At 36.8% G+C, this 18,398-nt stretch overlaps 1 pseudogene; it reads right to left on the reverse strand.

Annotated features, from left to right (window-relative positions):
* Positions 1-209: 209 nt before the first annotated feature.
* On the reverse strand, positions 210-18,180 carry LOC110195324 (metaxin-1 pseudogene; annotated as a pseudogene).
* Between the last annotated feature and the right edge of the window lie 218 nt (positions 18,181-18,398).

Consider the following 18,398-nt stretch of genomic DNA (forward strand, 5'->3'; position numbering starts at 1 on the left):
TCTTCTTTTACTTCCTTTGCAGCTAGTTAAATTTCATCTTCTGAAATGTGGTTAATAACCCTATGTTGTTGTTGTTTTTTCCACTGTGAGCAAATTTATTCCAGGGGTGGAGATAACCATCCCATCTCTGAAGTGCCCCAAATGGAGACAGACAGGGGCCGTTTGGAATGCACAGCAATAGAAAAGTCAGTTCAGGGAATGTCAGGATGTCATTCATCCTCCTCTTCCTCAACAATACCCAAGGCCCAGTTGCCTGATGTTTGAGCAGGAGCTGCCCACCGTATAGAGGCAATGCCACTGAGCAGGGCGCAGCCCACCATGGCTGCCAGGCTGGCCAACGCTGACAGAATTTGCTCTCTTTGCCAGTATGGTTCTTCATCAGTCTCTGAAGTTGAAGGTGCTGGGCGTGGGGGTGGTGCTTTGGCTCCATCCCAAGGCAAGTAAAGACTTGAGGATGTGGGTGCAGTAAGCACACGAGTTGCTCAGCTCTCGAATATGGGCCTGTAGTTTTCCATCAGGCAGATTGGCCTGAAGCAACAGGGCCACACAGCTGAAGACAAAGGCATCCAGAGAGGCAGGAGAGTCTCCAAAGAAGAACTTCTGGGGGCCCAGGCACTGAGAAAGCAGGGTCAGGGCCCCCCTGTCCTCTCGATACATCTCCTTCTCTACTTCCTCCTCCATGGGCCTCTGTTCCCCACATAAGAGGTGGAGCCTCTCCAGGTGTTTCTTCTGCATTCGGCCTGCTAAGAACAGGTTGAGGGGGAAGGGCATGGCTTCGGCGTACCACTTTCGAGTCAGCTCCACATAGTTCTTGGCATCAACCCAGAAAGTGTGGATCAACACAGGCAGCAGCTTCTCCTCTAGCAGCGACATGAAGGTCAAGGTATCTGCCCTCTGCCGAAAGATCACAGTCTTCACTGTATTTCTGTTTTCTTAGATGAGTGATGATCTTGTGTGGCCATGAGATGACCCCAGCATCACTAGCCCGGAGGGCAGTCAGGGTTCCTGAGGGGCTCCCTCACAGGTTGGTGATCTTGTGTACCTTGAGAGGGGCCCCAGAGAACCATGGGTGGCAAGCCCCAACCCCCCGCCCAGCAGTACAATTCCATGGGCACTGCAATCTTTCTCTCCCTTTGTCCGGGAAGCAACCTGTGTTGTTTTTGTTGTTAATTAAGGTAGTTTAGATTTATTAAGATAATTTATTTCTTAGTGGGAAAAATAATTAATTTCTTTTGAATGCGCATTTTTGTTGTTATAAAACATTATTGTTTGTAGGAATTCTTTAATTTTTTTCTCCATTATGATTTCACCTTATTCATTTTGTGATTTGCTAATGAAATTTTTCTCTCCCCTTTTAAATAATATCAAGTTGGATAAAGATTTATCAAATTTGTTAATCTTTTCAAAGAAAAAAGTTTTAATTCTGTTTATCAGTGCTATGGTCCTTTTTATTTCCATTGTTTCTATTTCTCATCTAATTTTTAACATTTCCTCTGATGGTCTTTTTAATTTTTTTTATCAACTTGCTATTGTTTAATTACATATTCACTTAATCCCGCCTTTTTTTTCTTTTGTTTATGAACATTTGGCGGGATGTAACTTTCCTTTGAGAACAGCTTTAGCTATGTTCAAGTAATTTTGGTTTATTTTGGCATCATCACCACTATTTTTGTCAGTTATTGCTCATGTCTATGATTTGTTCTTTGATGGACCTTGTTCAGATTTTTATTATTAAGTCTCCAGTTAGGTCTTTCAACTGTGCTCCCTGTTTTGTAATGCTTTTATTATGTTATGGTCTGTAAGGATGTGTTTAGTTTTTCTACTTTGAAAAATTTTGTATTTTTCCATGTCTTAGAACATTGTTTTAGTGAAAGTATCATATAATGCTGAGAAATACGGTTATTTTAATGTTCCCATTCAAAAGCTACATAAAATTTTTAGTGTTAACTTCTTTGACATTTTGTTCAGTTATATATTTTTTCTTCTTTTTCATTATTTTTGTTAGATTCATTTAGATCTGAGGGAAGAACATAATGTATTTTGCTATTATTGTTTTACTATCTGTGTCTTCTTGCCATTAGGCTAACTTTTCCTTTATGACACCTCACAAACACACACACACACACACACACACACTGATTTTATTCTATTGATGATGGTTTCTTTAAGCATATTTTTTGCTTTGGTTGGTATTGTGAATTTTCTGCTTTGTCTAAAATAATGACTGCAACTTTCACTTTTTTTTTTCCGATTACTTAATAGTACATTTTTGTACTGGCCTTTCTTATTGTTTCTGAGTATATAGTTTCAGGTTGGCATTTAAGGCAGTAGAGAAATGAACATGATCCTACTTTTCTAAATGACTGACTCGTCTTCACAACTCTTTGTTTCAGTCAAAGGGGTTTAGCTGCTGTTCTCTGAACGCAGCATTTCATCTTCTGTTTCTACGCTTTTGCATATACTATTCCCATGCCAGGAATTCATTTCATCCTCCTCTCCCCTTAAAATACTTAGTATTCTCCAAGACTCGGCTTATGTGTCACCTCATACAGGAAATCTATACACATCCCCTAGTTATTAGTATCCCCTGGTTATTAGTGCTTTTTTCCCTCTGTCTCAAAAGATCATTTATTTACATATATGTGTACATGTAATGTTGTCATCTTTTCAAATGGTAAAAGCTTCCAGAGAAACACATTTTTATTTTCCCAGGTTTTTTTTTTTAATCTTCAGTGCCTCTGTATTGGTTGCATACTGCTTTACACATTGTAGGTGATTTAGAAATAGTTGATGAATTGGATTGGACTGGATGGGACGGAATGTGTGTGTAACAGGCTTGTAGAGATATAGAGGGAAAATGAGTCATGATCAATAGAATATGAATTTAAGCATGTACCAGAAATCTGTAGTTAGAATTTTCAGATATTAGAACAAATCTTGGCTGACTGAAGGAGAGGAGTTTAGAGAGAGACAAATAAGAATTGAAATGAATTCAATATTATAAATTAAGAATAAATCAATTAAAATACAATTTAAGTACTTGATACCAGATTAAAGTAGCTAATTGAGGAAATAAAGTTTGTCTTTTTGTCCCTCTTTCCTGGTCTCTCATTATTTCAATTCATTTCATTAAGGATTCATTCAGCACCTAGTATGTGTAAGGCACTATGACTGACAATGGGAATACAAAGAAAAGTGAAAAACACTTTTTTCCCCTAAGAAATTTTATCTTTAATTCCTATTATTTTAAGGACAATTTCACATAAAAAATCTAACTTATTTTGTGTTAAATATAAAAATGTTTTAAACATTTGTTTTAAACAGCTTCTACCCCTCTTTCCACCCAACCACCCTATCACCCCATTTCTTGAGCATTTGGTTACTCTGATAATGGCCAGATTAGCTCCGTATATTTTACTGGTGTGTCCTATCCTGAATATCAGTAAGAGGGAAGTAGTGTATACATCTTGAGGGCAATTATTGTGATTGATGTGATCAATGCTGTTATTATTGATCTGTGAGGATCCAAAATGTGTTTGTCCCACCATATGTTAAATATGCTTCCTGGTTATTTGACTTATCATCTGACAGTAAGTAGGTTCTCTTCTTTATGTTCTATCCTTGTCAATTGTCATCTATTGGTAACTTACTGATCCGCAGCATATCACTATCCACAATGATTTTATTTCAATTCTTATTTCCTCTCCTAGGAACTCTACCTTCATTCAGCAAAGATTTTCTCTAGCATAGATTTCTTGTACCTGTCTTAATTCATCTTCTATTGTTCATAAGACTCCATTTTCCCTTCGTGATTCTAATAGTGTGGAGTAGTTTCTCTGTAGCCATTTATGACACCATCTTTCTCTCACCTCCCTCAGAACTGGCAGACCCATTCTTTGGGAATTAGTCATTGGCTTCTACTCTACCAGGAAAAGGTATTAGTTCTCCATCTTAGGCAATCCATACTCAAGTTTCAAAGTCTCCTCAGCTCTAATGCATTTTTTTTCAAAAAGAAAAAATATGGGTGACATTTGGCTTATTATCTCCCTTATGCAGACAGGGAGATTGGAGACAATGGGTTAATTAACTAAGCAAAAGAGTTTAACTTTACTCACAGATGGTTAGTCCCCAGGTGGTGCTCCATCAAATCTGTTTCTCTAAGTATCTGCCTGAGGTGGTAGGCATGGTAATCTGAATAAGGCCTACCAAAGATGACCCTGTATATCATGGCAGTACTTCTTTCAAATTATTTATTCAAAAATAGATTTTATAACATCCTTTTCTGATTGTATCTTATTTGTTTTTTTTTTTACTTCAGGTTACTTCTCATAATACTTAATATATTGTATTCATATAGTTTTTAATAACATGGTATAAAATGAAAAATAAATGCTCTCCATAGGGCATACACCTCCCAGGTTTTCATTGCTGAACAGAAAGCTCTGGGATACACATACATCCATGGCTCCTGAAGAATTGAGAGGAGGAGTGTCCACTACCCTTATCTCATGCTCCTGAAATAAATAGAGATTGCAGAATGTGTCATTTCTTGCAGTATATCAGGCTGCAGGTCAAGAGAAATTATTGCAGTTTTCTAGATCTCGGTTGATTCTGAATGATGCTGTCCTGGTCAGACTGGAATGCTTCCAGCTAGTTATGCAACTGTTGCTTCTGTCCCAGCTTTGGGGGCTACCAGGTAAGAGGAAGAAGGAGAAGACAAGAGTAGAAAGAGAGAACTCACTAAGCCTAGATAGTGTTTTTTCATCTGCTATATTGGCTTCTGCCTCATTACCAAAGAGAAAAAAAAATGTCAATTTGCAGGTTTGAGGAGGAAGCAGTCCTCTGCACATCTCTGTCTCTGTCTGCCTGTGTGATTGTCTCTCTGTCTCTGTCTATCTGTCTCTCCTTGGCACTAGACATCAAACAGCAAAACTGGTCTTCTTAGGTGCCATTAGGGTCTGTTTTCCTGACTAGTTTGCTTTCATCTGCCCACTACATGGTCTTTACAGTAGGTGTATACCTTGACTGCTGCTTACTTACTTGGCTTTTGTTCTATCACTTTATCTCAACCTGGAGATTTTCCCATATTTTTAAATTTCTCATACTCTCATTCTCAGTCTTCATCTTGGCTCCTTTAATTGGCTTGCTTTGTATTTCTGTCTCTGTAATCCACTGATTCTGAAGTCCCAGCATGATGTTAATGTTCTGGGATTAAGAACTCACAGGTGTTGGGAGGCTCTCACTGCAGGCCTCCAGTACTGTGTTAGTAAACTAACATTTTTTTTTCTGAGCATAATTGAGACTGTATGCCAAAGTCAAAGCCAAAGCCAAAAAGATGTCAATTTCTTCTATCAAAATAAACATAAAAACCTCCGATGAATATGCAGCATAAGGCAGAAGAAAATCAGAAAGAGATCCCAGATGTGTTCTGTGATATCAAGAGGGACAATACATACATACACATATGAACACACACACATGCGTGTGTATGTGTATGTATATATGTGCACACATATAATATGTATATTCATATGTGTATATATGACTGTATGTGTACGTGTGCATTTATGTGTGTGTATATATACATACATATATATATATACATATATATATACACATATATATATATACATACATTATATATATATACATATATACATATATATATATATGTATATATATATATATATATATATACCTTTACACACACAAAGATACGTATATGTTCTGAAGCTATTGTTCATTTTAAGGCCTTCTATCAGTAAAAGGGAACTAGTGGTTGCATCTCGAGGGCAATTATTTTGAGGAGAGGTTATTGATGACTCAATGCTGTTATTGATCTGTGAGGATCAAGAATGTGTTTGCCCCACCATATGTTAAATATGCTTCCTGATTATTTGACTTATCATCTGACATTAAGTAGGTTCTCTTCTTTATGTCCTATCCTTGTCAATTGTCATCTGTAGTATTGGGTTCAGTTTGGGCACCACATGTTTGAAGGATATTGAATAAGTCAGAGACTTTCCAGAATAGGCCAACCAGAATGATAAAGGGTGTGTAGTTCATGTTATATGAGGACTGGTTGATGAAACTGGATATGTTACCCTGGAGAAGAGACGAATGGGAAAAGGCATGATAGATGGTCATCAGGCAATATGGAAATAGAGATAAATGTCTGTGACAGAGTCCTAGATATGGAGTTAGAAGATCCGCATTTAAGTCTGGGGCCAACAGAGAAAAATTCAGAAATTGTCTAGATGAGCCCAGAGGGTCGAGGTTCACTTGCCCTGCTCAAATCAGTCACCTGAACCAACCATGTGGTTTTACCTGATTTAGTACTGTATAATCTGCCTTCTGTTAATGAGGAGCTCCCTATTCTCACACTGCTTGATTGACTAATAAATCTTCCTCCTTCCCATACTGGGGACTGTTTTGAATATAGTAAAATACATTCCCTATAAATCTAAGAAGGAAGAGGAAAAGAAGTATTCATTGTACAATATGAATCAGTTAAGGAAAAGGCAAATTGTTTCTACATAGAAAGAAAAGCTAAACCTAGAATTATCACAGTATATGTTAGCAAAATAATTGGAAAAGAATTCAGTACCAAATTATACTGCAGTTCCAGAACATATTTAAATATTTTAAGAAGAACACAACACAGTTTTGGTATCCACCTGCATCTTGTAAGGCTTGTTAGTGAGATAATAGATCTTCCTTAATTGCATATGGGCAGGAAGATGTATAGAGACAATGTATTCCTTTGAATTAAGGTGCTTTATGGAACAACTTAGCTCAGAGAGGAAAACTGAACTTCTGAACTTAACTTAGAGGGGAAAAAACAAACATGACAGGCAATTTTATAACATACTGGAAGTGATGCAGAATTGAATTAATAACAAAATGGAATCAGAATCAAACTTATTTTCTCAGTTGCTTGGAGTCATGAATAATGTCTTGGTATGTACCATGGGGTAAGGTAAAGGGTTATCACTATGAGAAATTTGTTGTTATTTACCCATGTGTGACTTTGGGTTAACCCTAAAGGGTTAAAAGGCTTACCCTTTTTGAGCCTTAGTTTCCTCATCTATTGTACTAAATGACATCTAAATTTACTTCCAGATATAAGTATATAATCAAAACCTATTTGGATTGTTGTCATATAAAAGGTGAATTTAGACATATTCTATTTGACCTTAAATACAGGGCGGCTAGGTAGCACAGTGGATAAAACAATGGACTTGGAGTCAGAAAGACCAGAATTCAAATCTGACCTCAGAAACTTACTAGCTGTCTGATTCTGGGCAAGTCACTTAACCCATTCCTGCATCAAACTTGAGAAGGAAATGGCAAATTATTTAAATTTTCTAAGAAAACTCCATGAAAGGTTGGTTCACAGAATTACAGAGAATCAGATGTGGCTGAATGACTAAACAGCAATAAAAATTTGACCTCAAAAGACAAAGTAGAAACGATAGGTTGGAAAAAGACAAATTTTGGCTTGATGTCACAAAAAAAATTCATAATAATGAATTATTTCTATATGGAATAGGCTGTTTGGGGATAAATTTTCCCTCTCATTGGCAGACTTCAATAAGAATGTAGGTGATAAGTTGTTTGTATATTTTAGTGGAAATTCTTTTTCTGGTATGGATTAGTCTAGATGACTGTTGAGGTCCCTTCCAACTTGAAAATCCTATGGTTCACTTTTTCTGAGATAGATAGATAAATACAAGAAGGGAAAGAATGATCATTTAAGATTCAGGAATAAAGGTAAATGGAATTGTAGTTTATGTTTAGTTTGGACTTACTGTCATATTTATTTTTTCTTTCATCAAGATTGCAAACAAAATGTGGGGGAAGCTAGGTGGTGCAGTGGATAGAGCACCGGCCCTGAGTCAGAAGGACGTGAGTTCAAATCCAGCCTCAGACCAAACACTTGACACTTACTAGCTGTGTGACCCTGGGCAAGTCACTTAACCCCAATTGCCTAAAACAACAAAAACAACAACAAACAAACAAAAAGATTACAAAAAGAATGTAAGAAGTATGAGATAACAGATGGACAGTCTGATGAGTTTGGTAGTACCCCTAACAGGAATGCTTCTAGTATGCTGGTTGCATCCTCTGTGGAAAGATGTGAAAAAAGAATAATACAGATTGTAAAGATCAGAAGCGATTGAGATTTCATTGGTGGAAGAAGGAAGGACATATACTAATCAGATCATGGATCTGCTCAAATTCCAGATTGTTAGTTCCTCAAAGGCATTGTTAATGTCTTATGACATTTTGGTCTTGGTTTTATTTTTATTTTCCCCAGTGCCAAACATAGTAGATACTCAAAAATATTTTAATTTTTTTTGACAGACTTTGCCTTCAGTTTTTCTGCAGTCCTTTTTTTTTTTTTTTGGTGTCAGGAAAAAAAAATCTTCTGTTCCTTTTTTGTTATTTTTGTTAACGTGCTGGTATTTTTCGTTGTAAAGACATAATAAAAATGTGGTGGTATTGGAGTAGGAACAGCAAAGTCATATTTTTCCCCCAGAGCAGTGAGGCCCCATCCTTTCCCTATATGCTAATTAGGCAGCCCTTTCCCCTGTGTTCTTAGTCCTATATGCTGAGTAGACAGCTACTTCCCCCATATGCTGAATAGGCAGCCTCACCACTCCAGAGCACACCCTATCACCAATGACCTTGTGGTCAAGGGACTTTCCCAAGACCAAGCAAGCACAATGAGACTCCTCAATGCCCAGCAGTAACTTATGTGATGTCAAAGTCCCTATTTACATCTTATGAATATGGTAATGAAGGAACTCTCAAGAGTGAAAGTATGGCCATTTCAAGAGAGCCACCCGGAAGACACAGTGCAGTACAGATGCAAGTCTTTTTTTTTTTTTGGTTGCCTAACACAAAGGTTATGCCATAGCAAATTTCCATGAATTACTCCCCCTTCAGCTCTGATATAAGCAAGTCTCCATTCCCCTTCCACCCAACCAACCAGCATCCTGAGCTGCTTGGTTCTGTTTGCTTTTATGACAATAACTGCTTGGAAGGACTCTGTCCTTGGTATACTTACTGACTCAGAACCAGCTCTCCCACTGCAGTATGATATAATCTATGAGGGTTCATTGTAATTACATTAAGCATAGTTGTATAGAGCAAAACTTTGTTCTTTTGTTTAAATTCATGTTAGTAATAAATTCTTTCTATCATAGATGATAGCCTAGTGTGATTCCCATAAGCATTAGGTTTTCCATTTTATTTATAAAATGTCAGTCATTATGAGAGTACTCAGTACTGCGGTATAACAGTAAGATCCTTGTGATAGAAGTCAGAGTAACTATTTTCAGATAAGAACTCTGTGACTTACTTCCTGTGCCATTTGGGCAAGTACAGTCCCTATATAACTCTAAGAAAGTCATTTAAATTCCTTTAGCCTCAGATTCTTCATTTGTAAAAAAGGGACAGCAATAATCCTTACATTATCTGCCTCACAGTTGTGATGAAGAAAGCACTTTGTAAGACTGAGGCAGCCTTGGAATAGTTAATAAATGGATAAAGAACTGGCCTTGAAGTCAAGAAGCCCTGGGTTCAAATCTTGCCTTCAATAGATGCTTTGTGACTCTGGGGATCGTTTAACCAAGTGACCCAAGGCAATTCTCTAAGACAATGTATTTCAGAGTAGTTACAATCCATATCAGAAGTGAGTTTCCTCATGAAGATTTCCTTACACAGATGAAATCACAAATCAAACCACAATGAGTATTATAGTAATGTATATTATTGCTAGTGTATGTGAAGTACTTTGAAACCCTAAAGGATAGGGATAGGTGCTAGATCTTTGATTTTCATGAAGTAGGTAACTACCCACTCAGGAAATTGCTTTTCTAATGCAGAACTGTGCCTTCTGAGTATTTTAAGATTTTAGAAAATTTACTAGAAGCCTAAGAGGTAAGTGATTTGCCTAGACTCGAAAAGCCATTATTCATTAGAAGGGGAACTTGCCTTTAGGTTTTGTTGGCTCTGAAGCCAGCTATCTCTCCACTATACCATCTTGCCTCTCCATACCATAGAAACATAAAACATTTTTGTTTATACAAAACACCACCCTTGTAGAGAGAGACAAACATAAAGATTTAAGTTCTTGATCAACATTTGTGATAATATCTTGTTATCTTCAGGATAACTCTACAGTCATTCCTACTTGAATTGGAGTACAATTGCAATTACTCCATAAACTCATACCCCTGGTAATTTCCAAATCTGTGAAAAATTGTCCTGTCAAAGAAGCATTCAGATTGTAGTTTCCCCAGTGTTACACGGTACAACAGGGTATAGAGCCCTGGTCCTAGAATCAGAAAGACAAGTTCAAATTTGGCTTCAGACACTTAGAAGCTGTGTCACCCAGCTCAAGTCATTTAACCTTGGTTTGCCCCAGTTTCCTCAACTATAAATAGGGTTAGTGAAAATAACTACTTCTCCTTGAATGGTTGTTGTAAGGATCAAATGAGATAGTGCTTCTAAAGTATTTGACAGAATATCTGCTACATAGTAGTTGCTATATGAATTCTTATTCTCCTCCCTGTGCCCCAGATGTCACCAGCCTCAGATTCAAATAAACTAAGCTACATGGTGGTTGCTTCTAGGCTAATCTAGATTACCGGATTTAAAAAGAAACTTTGAACTTAACCACCTAAATCCTCCATATCCATACATAGCCTGTAAATACTCTGGGGGTAGCAGTAGCTAAATTACAACTGTGCAGTGTCCAACAGGTTCATCATTAGGTGATTTATAGCTACATGGCTTCCAGAAGGTTCCTAGTCAGGTAATGTCAGAGCTACAGAAAGTCTAGCCTTCTTTCTTATGAATAGAGCATTAGCTCTGTGGATAAACAGAATTGCCATCCAATCTTATATTTCCCCTAGAAAATTGCAGGGTGTAAGGAAAAGGTGGAGGGGGAGAGGTAAAGAAATCTCCTCCTGTAAAGGAGAGGCAATTCTTGAACGCAATCATCAAGAGAGAGAAAGCTGACTATACGTGTGAAAAAATATTCAAGAGAAAATTGGTCTCCTGATGTTTCCTATTGCTGGTATAGGAGGCCAAGCAGACAGTCAAGTCATGCAAAGAAAGTTAATTGCCTAGGAGACTTGTAACAAAAGAATAAACCAGAGGGAAATCATGATTAGAATCCAAATATAAATTTGCTAAAAGGAAATTAGTGAATTGTAGTAGAGTCAAATACAGAAGAAACTATGAAATACTAATAAAAATATAAAAGCATACTTTTAAATTAGAAATCTTCTTAAATGATGGGAAATTATGATTTTCAAAAACTCTGAGCTAATAAGGTTGGAAGTTTCCCAAAGGTTGAAAATCACTTTAATCCGCTATTACTGCTAACCCAAGGTGTTATCTGAGTTAGGTTGCTGGGTCTGGAGTTATGAATACTCATTTTGAATCCTGTCTCAGACTCTAGCAGCGGCATTGAAGAAGTCTAGGGGTTTTGGGGTGCTCGGACCCCGAGATCGCGGTACTGGGCCCTGCTGAATGAATTCAACTCAAATCTTCTTCAGCCAGAGGAAAAGTTTATTAGTGATAAATCACATTGACCAGGTGACGCCCGTAAGACGAGCGGGCATGAGAGGTTCTCAGCTTGTGGGCCTGAGATTCTCAGCCTCTGAATGAGGGCCAAGATAGATCTTAAATACTGAAGTAACTTTGGGTGGCCAGAGAAGGGGGTTGGGAAAAGGGTCTAGGTAAGAATTCTAATTGGGGAGGGCAGAGAGATTGAATAGACAATGGGAATAGATAATGGAGGGAACAGGAAGGCAGAAGTTTGAAAGGCATCTGCACAAAATCAAGGTGGGGCTAGGACTTTCAAAAGGAGATAAAGGAAGGCCTTTCTGGGGCCTATAGACAAAAGGGAGCCAGATTATTTTAGGGCGCATCTGAATAAGATTAAAAGGTAAGGCTAAAGCTTTCAAAGGGAGATGAGGGTCTGGGGCCTGTGAGTCAGATTCCCTTTGGGGCAAAGGGTGAAGATCTTGGCTTGGGCCCCACCCCCATCAGCATGACCCTGGGAAAGTCTCCCAGTCTCAGTTTTCCCATTTCTAAAATGAGGGGAATTTTACAGTGATCTTTAAGGTCCCTTTCAAATCTTAAACTATGATCATATGATAGATTAAAGGAGCCATCAGAGTCTAAGCAGTGGATATAGAAATCTCAGGGTAGTAGAATTTTCTTAAAAGGGTTACCATCAGGGAATTGGTACTTGAACTCTTAAAGAAAAAAACTATGTACAAAGTTTCTAGATACATGGACACATAATCATACATAATAATACATCTCTAGGACCAAAATAAAAAGGTAGATTTTAATGTAATTTCAGACTTATTCCCTGAGCCTTGGATTTAATTGGTTTTCTTATAAGTTACCCAATAAATAAATAAAATAACCAGAACAAAAACATGTGAACAGTGAAAGAGAGAGCAAACCTCTGGTAGTATCATTGTTTTGTTGTGGGCTGAGAGGTTGAGAGATTGTGACCCATCAAAGATCAGAGTACAGGACGGGTAGTCTGGAATGAATTCACAGACTCAAGCATTCTTTAATCCAAGGTGACGAAGATTTATTATTATGCTTTTCAGCCGGCAAGGATTCTTAAAGGATCCTGCAACCTTAGAGAGGTGCAGGTAAAGTTTATATAGGATAAAATGCAATAAAAACATATGTCAAATATGCTAATTTGGGGATTCAGGGTGGGATTCGGGAGTGGTTAGGGAGTGGTCAGTTCTCAATTGAAACCCAAGATAAGAAAAGTTCCATTATTCAAGAGAGTATCTGGTCCCAGACATCCTAGGCCCAGTGATAACAAACAGGAAGAATACTGATCAGCTCTGTCTGATCCAGGAATTTGCTGACACAGGAAGGGGTGTTTTTAGTTCACTCAGAAAGAAAAAGATTAATTTAGGTTTTTGGCCCTTATTGGGGCTCAATTGATCTTAAATGATTATCAAGGGACAGTGTTTCTGAGGCTAGGGAGAAATTGCAGCCCAAGTACAGGCACCCAAACATAATCACCCAAGCACCCCAACAGTCTGAACTGTTAGATTTGGGTTTTTTGCCACAGTCAATATGTGTGCACTAAATTCTATGCCATTACTCCTTTTAATTGTAAAGTTCTTCTCCACTAAAGTCTTCGATGACAACAAGTTTTATCACGTCAACTTGAAAATCTTTAAATCTTAGTCCAGGGAAGGCAAAATGTTTTATATCCAAGGTGTTGCCTAATTAAGAGAGGCTTAGCAGCAGTGAACCAGCCACTGGTTGAATAATAATTTGGTCATGACAACTGATAAAGACAATTACTACATTGTGGCAGGATTGTTATTTCTGAGGAAGGAGTGTCCACACTGGTGATATTATAAGTCTTTTAATGTACTGACATAATTTTAAATGATGTCAAATCATATCAACATTCTTATTAAAAGAATGGACAACTGGATCACAATCAGAGAATTTTCACATAATTCTTCAAGGGCAGAAATCTTCATGACTTGAGACTGTAGAGTTGTAGAATTCAAAGACCTTGTGGAAGGATTTCATTCAATTCCTTCATTTGTAAAATGAAGGCAGGGAAACTAAAACCTCAAAAGGCAGGAGACTAAATCCACAGAAAGGTAGCTTGCCCAAAGATAAAAATCACAAGTTAATAGAATAGATAAGGGTGGAATTCATGACTTGTAACATATTATTCAATGATTGTTCCACTGCATAATTCTATACAAATTTCTGATGACATTAAAAAAGCTCATGTTTGTTTCATCTAGAAATGTGATTTTTGTTAGATGATTAGATTATTCATTATTTATTAGTGTAATTCTTGCAAGATAGTTATTGAAAACTAATAAAATTCATACTGCATTTTTTTTTCTCCCCAGCGGAACTCAATGAGATTGCAAGAGAATTTAGTTGAGTTAAATAGAATCAATGTGAAAAAAGGTTAGCATATGTGATATAATTATATCTGTGGTAAACCCAAGGTTAAAAGTCTTTGCCTAGAAGTAGAACCTAGGGTATTTTGGAGCCATCTATTATTTTTGTTGATTGTTTAGCCTTATCATAGTAATGAAGAACATGCTTATAATTCAGATTAAACTTAAAATTTGTCTTGCATACATTTACTATTATTATTTGGAGAGCCAGTCCTTAAAACATGTACCTGCTTGAACACATTAAAATGAAGTACAAATTACTTTGCTTTTGTTTATTTTTCTTGTTGTATTTATTTAATGACTGGTTCTTCTATGGGTATAAGGAACTTTAAGCAAGGAACTTCCTCTACATATAGAGATCAGCCCTTTCTCTGCAAGTTAGTCTTAAAGAATTGCCTGAAGCACTGAGAGTTGAAGTGATTTATATAGTGTCACATAATCAGTATGTGTCAGAGGCAAGACTTGATCCTGCACTACCGCTTGTGAAGACGGCTGTCTACTATGACAGTCTGACTCTCATGAACATAAGACTAATTTTGTGAAAGTTGAAAATAGGAATTGGTTAACAATTTTCTGATTTTCAGAGATTTTCTTTTCTTGAACTATGAAATAGAGTTAATATTTTCACTGCCTAATTTGGAGGATTGTTTTGAAGAAAGGTTTTTTTTTTAATATATATTATATAAAACTGACTTTGAGCTGCAATTGCTATTATAAATAACCCAAAAGAAAGATGCATAATGTATGTAACCCAGCTACGGCATGTTATTGACGGCAATTTGGATTGAAAAGTGCTACATGTATCACTGCCTTACAAGTCAAGTCAAATGACATTTATTAAGTACCTACTATATGTCAGGCATCCTGCTAAGCATTGGAGATTTTACAAAAGGCAAAATTAAGTTCCCGTTTTCAAGGAACTCTCAGTCTAATACGGCTCAGGATCCCCCAGCAATGAATATTTTAGAATGTAATATCCTGGGAAGGGCTGTGGGAAGGTGTCTGAGATCTGTGTCCAGAGAGTTCTGGGAGAAAGATGGGAGAAAAAAAAAGAGGAATTAGGAGTCAGTTTCAAGTTCAATGTTCATTCAACAGCTGTGACCATGTGGGTAAGAAATGAGCTCTCAGGCTTCTTCTTCATCTCTTTACTTCAGGCAACTCATGATGATGTGCCAGGGTAAGCTACTACATTGGTTCCAGGAAGATTGCTGAGAGATATTCTGTGCAGTAGAAAATTTGAGACTGGGGTGTCTAATGTGCTTGCTCTAGATGCTACGGACAATGGCCCTTTGCTGTACTGAGGATATGGTGAACCACTGAAGAAAGTGACTATTAATTGCCTTCTCTCAATGTCTAAGCAAGGAATAAAAAAATGTCTTGCCCCTTGCACCCCAAGAAGTTCTTGAAATTTTTTTATTTGTTTCATGGAATGCTTTGGCAGTCTGATGAAGCCTATGTACCCCTTTTCAGGATAATGCCTTTTTCCCCTCCATGCATAAAATAAAATATATAAAAATATGTAATATTATCAAAGAAGTAAAATTTATCAAAATATTTATACATGTATGCATACATACAAGCATGCATGCATATACACACATACACATATGTATACATATATACATATACATACATATAGATGTACATGTGTTCATGATAAAGCCCACCCTTTAGGAAACTGTTGGACAGGGAAGTCAAACAACTTGCTTTTGTATACACATTTAACTCTTGTCAAATTTGAAACCCAAATTCAGGTCTTCTCTCTGTTAATTTGGGCAGCTAGTTGGTGAAGTGGATGGGGCCTGTAGTCAGGAAGACTCATATTCCTGAGTTCAAAGACTGAAAATGAGTGAACAACAAAAACAACAAAAGCCAAACTCTCTTAATTCAGTGTTCAACTCTGCTCCGCTCTTTCTCAAGGTTTCCTTAGTACTTATAATTTTAGTCTGTTTTATTTTTAAAACTGTCTAAGGAATAGCTTTTCTTGATAACATTTTATATTTAACAACAAAAATCATACAAAAAACCCCAAAAAAACACTTTTAGTTCCCATAGATTGTGGGTGCTTGACTGCTGAGTTCAGTCTGCTAGAAACACCAAATGTTGTTGTCATCAATTATTACCAGCATTATTACTAAGAACAACTAGGATAATAAAAGGCACATTTACCTGTCAAGATAGTACAATTAGATAAAGGCACTACTCCAGTCTTGCTATCTAAATCTGAATAAGATAAATGAAGACTGCAGATTCTGCAGGAGGGTGAGAGACAAGGAGGAATTCATTTGTTTTCTTTGTTTACAGGTTTGGACAGGTCAATAGAACTGCACATTCTCTATGGTGCAATTATACTATTTCCTGAGCAGGATCATAGACCTAGTGTTAGGAGAGGCCTTAGAGGCCTTCTAACCCAACTTTCACAATGTATCCATGAGGAAACTGAGGCCCAGCAAAATAAAATGATTTGCCTATGGTTACACAGGCTGTAAGCTGCAGAAGTGAGATTTGAATCCAGATCTAGCCCCAGATCCAGGTTTCCTGGTTCTCTCTTTTAAGAAGCCACTTAAGGAGCAGTAGTGAATGCTAAGGACACATCATATGGGTCTTAGAGCTTGGCCTCAGGCAGAAACTTTCTCTAGCTAGTCTCATACACTGACACTGGGGAGTTTACATTTGAGGTAGTACCTTAACTGTAAGGGCTTTGTCTACACACATTTAAGTGGGCAATGAAGTTAATTATCTGGATAATTTAAATAACAACAATCCTACACTTTTGTTTATGCAGTAGCACCATGAATTTATATAGTACCTGAGGCTTTGCAAATCCCATATATACATACATACATACACACACACATAATATAAACACATATACACACACATATATATACATATACATATATATACACATACATATATACACACACATACATATGTGTGTATGTATGTGTGTGTGTGTATATATATATATATGCATATGTATATATATACATATATGTATATATATCATCTCATTTGATTCCCACAACCAGCCTACAAACAAATCATTTAGCCTCTCTAGAACTCAGTTTCTGCAACTGTAAAATAAATAGTCTGAACTTCTGACATTCTTTCCAATTCTTAATTAATATTCCTACTACCTGCATGTGTATTTTATCCCCCAATACACTGTAAGCTTTGTTAAGTCTTGTAATATATCTCATACAGTATTCTGAACACAGTAGTCACTTAATAAATGTTGAAATATCATTAATATATCCAGAATATATTATTTTTTTTCTCTTTCATGTCAGAAATAAATCTTTGTAATATAAAGTAAATTATTTTGTACTTTTTCCTAATTGAGATAAACCAATAGGAGATTTATTACAGAAAGAATATGATTCTCAGTTCCCTCATCTGTAATATGAAGTGATTAAGCTCTAAATTCATTCCAGCCCTGAAGCTATGAGTGTGACTCTTTTGTCCAAATCCTTGAGTTAAAGGGGAGCATGGGAGAAAAATACCACTTAATGTTTGAATATGGAAGTAGTAGAAGGAGCAATAGGATTTGAATAAGAGTAACTGGGTTTGTGTAGCAGTACTGCTACTTACCAAGTATTTGACACTGGGCATGCCTATGCCTACTTGATCCTCAAAACAACAAACAACAAAAATAAACAACAAAAATAAACAACAAACAACCATAACAAACTGCTGTCCTATATCTCTCCTCCCTTTCTCAGCCAAATTCCTGGAGGGAAAACAAAACAAAACAAAACAAAAAACAAACAAAAAAACACACCTCTCTATTGATGGTACCTTGATTTTTCTCCTTTTCCTCTCTTCTGAACCCTCAGCAATTTGGTTTCTGACCTTGTTTCTCACCTGAAAAATGCTCTTTCCAATGTTGCCAAAAATATAATGGCTTTTTTTCAATCTTTTATCTTTTTCATCCTCTGCAACATTTTTCACTGTCATCATATTCTTTTAGATTGTCCTCTTTCTGTATTTTCAGGACATTTCTTCTTCATAATTCTCCTACTTATTTTACTTGTCTCTCATTTGCTAATCCATCATCCATGTCAGGGCCATTTTGGAGGTATATCCCAAAGTTGAGTTCTGTCCCTTCTACTTTTTCTTTACGCAATCTCATGGTGACCTCATCAGCTCTTGTCATTTCAGTCTCCATGCAGATGATTCCCATATTTTTAGATCCAACCTTAATCTCTATCCTGAGCTTCAGTTCACAATCTATGATTGGACATTTCAAACTGGATGTCCTAGTGGCATCTCAAACTCAACATGACCAAAACAGAACTCATCATTCTCCCCCTCCCCCCAAAAAACCCCTCCAACTCATTTTTTTAATCCCCAAACTCTTCTCTTCTTCAAACTTTACTGCTATTATTTAAGAGATTATCA

The sequence above is a fragment of the Phascolarctos cinereus genome, unplaced genomic scaffold (genome assembly GCF_003287225.1).
Source record: "Phascolarctos cinereus isolate Bilbo 61053 unplaced genomic scaffold, phaCin_HiC Scaffold_4;HRSCAF=312, whole genome shotgun sequence".
Lineage (NCBI taxonomy): Eukaryota > Metazoa > Chordata > Mammalia > Diprotodontia > Phascolarctidae > Phascolarctos > Phascolarctos cinereus.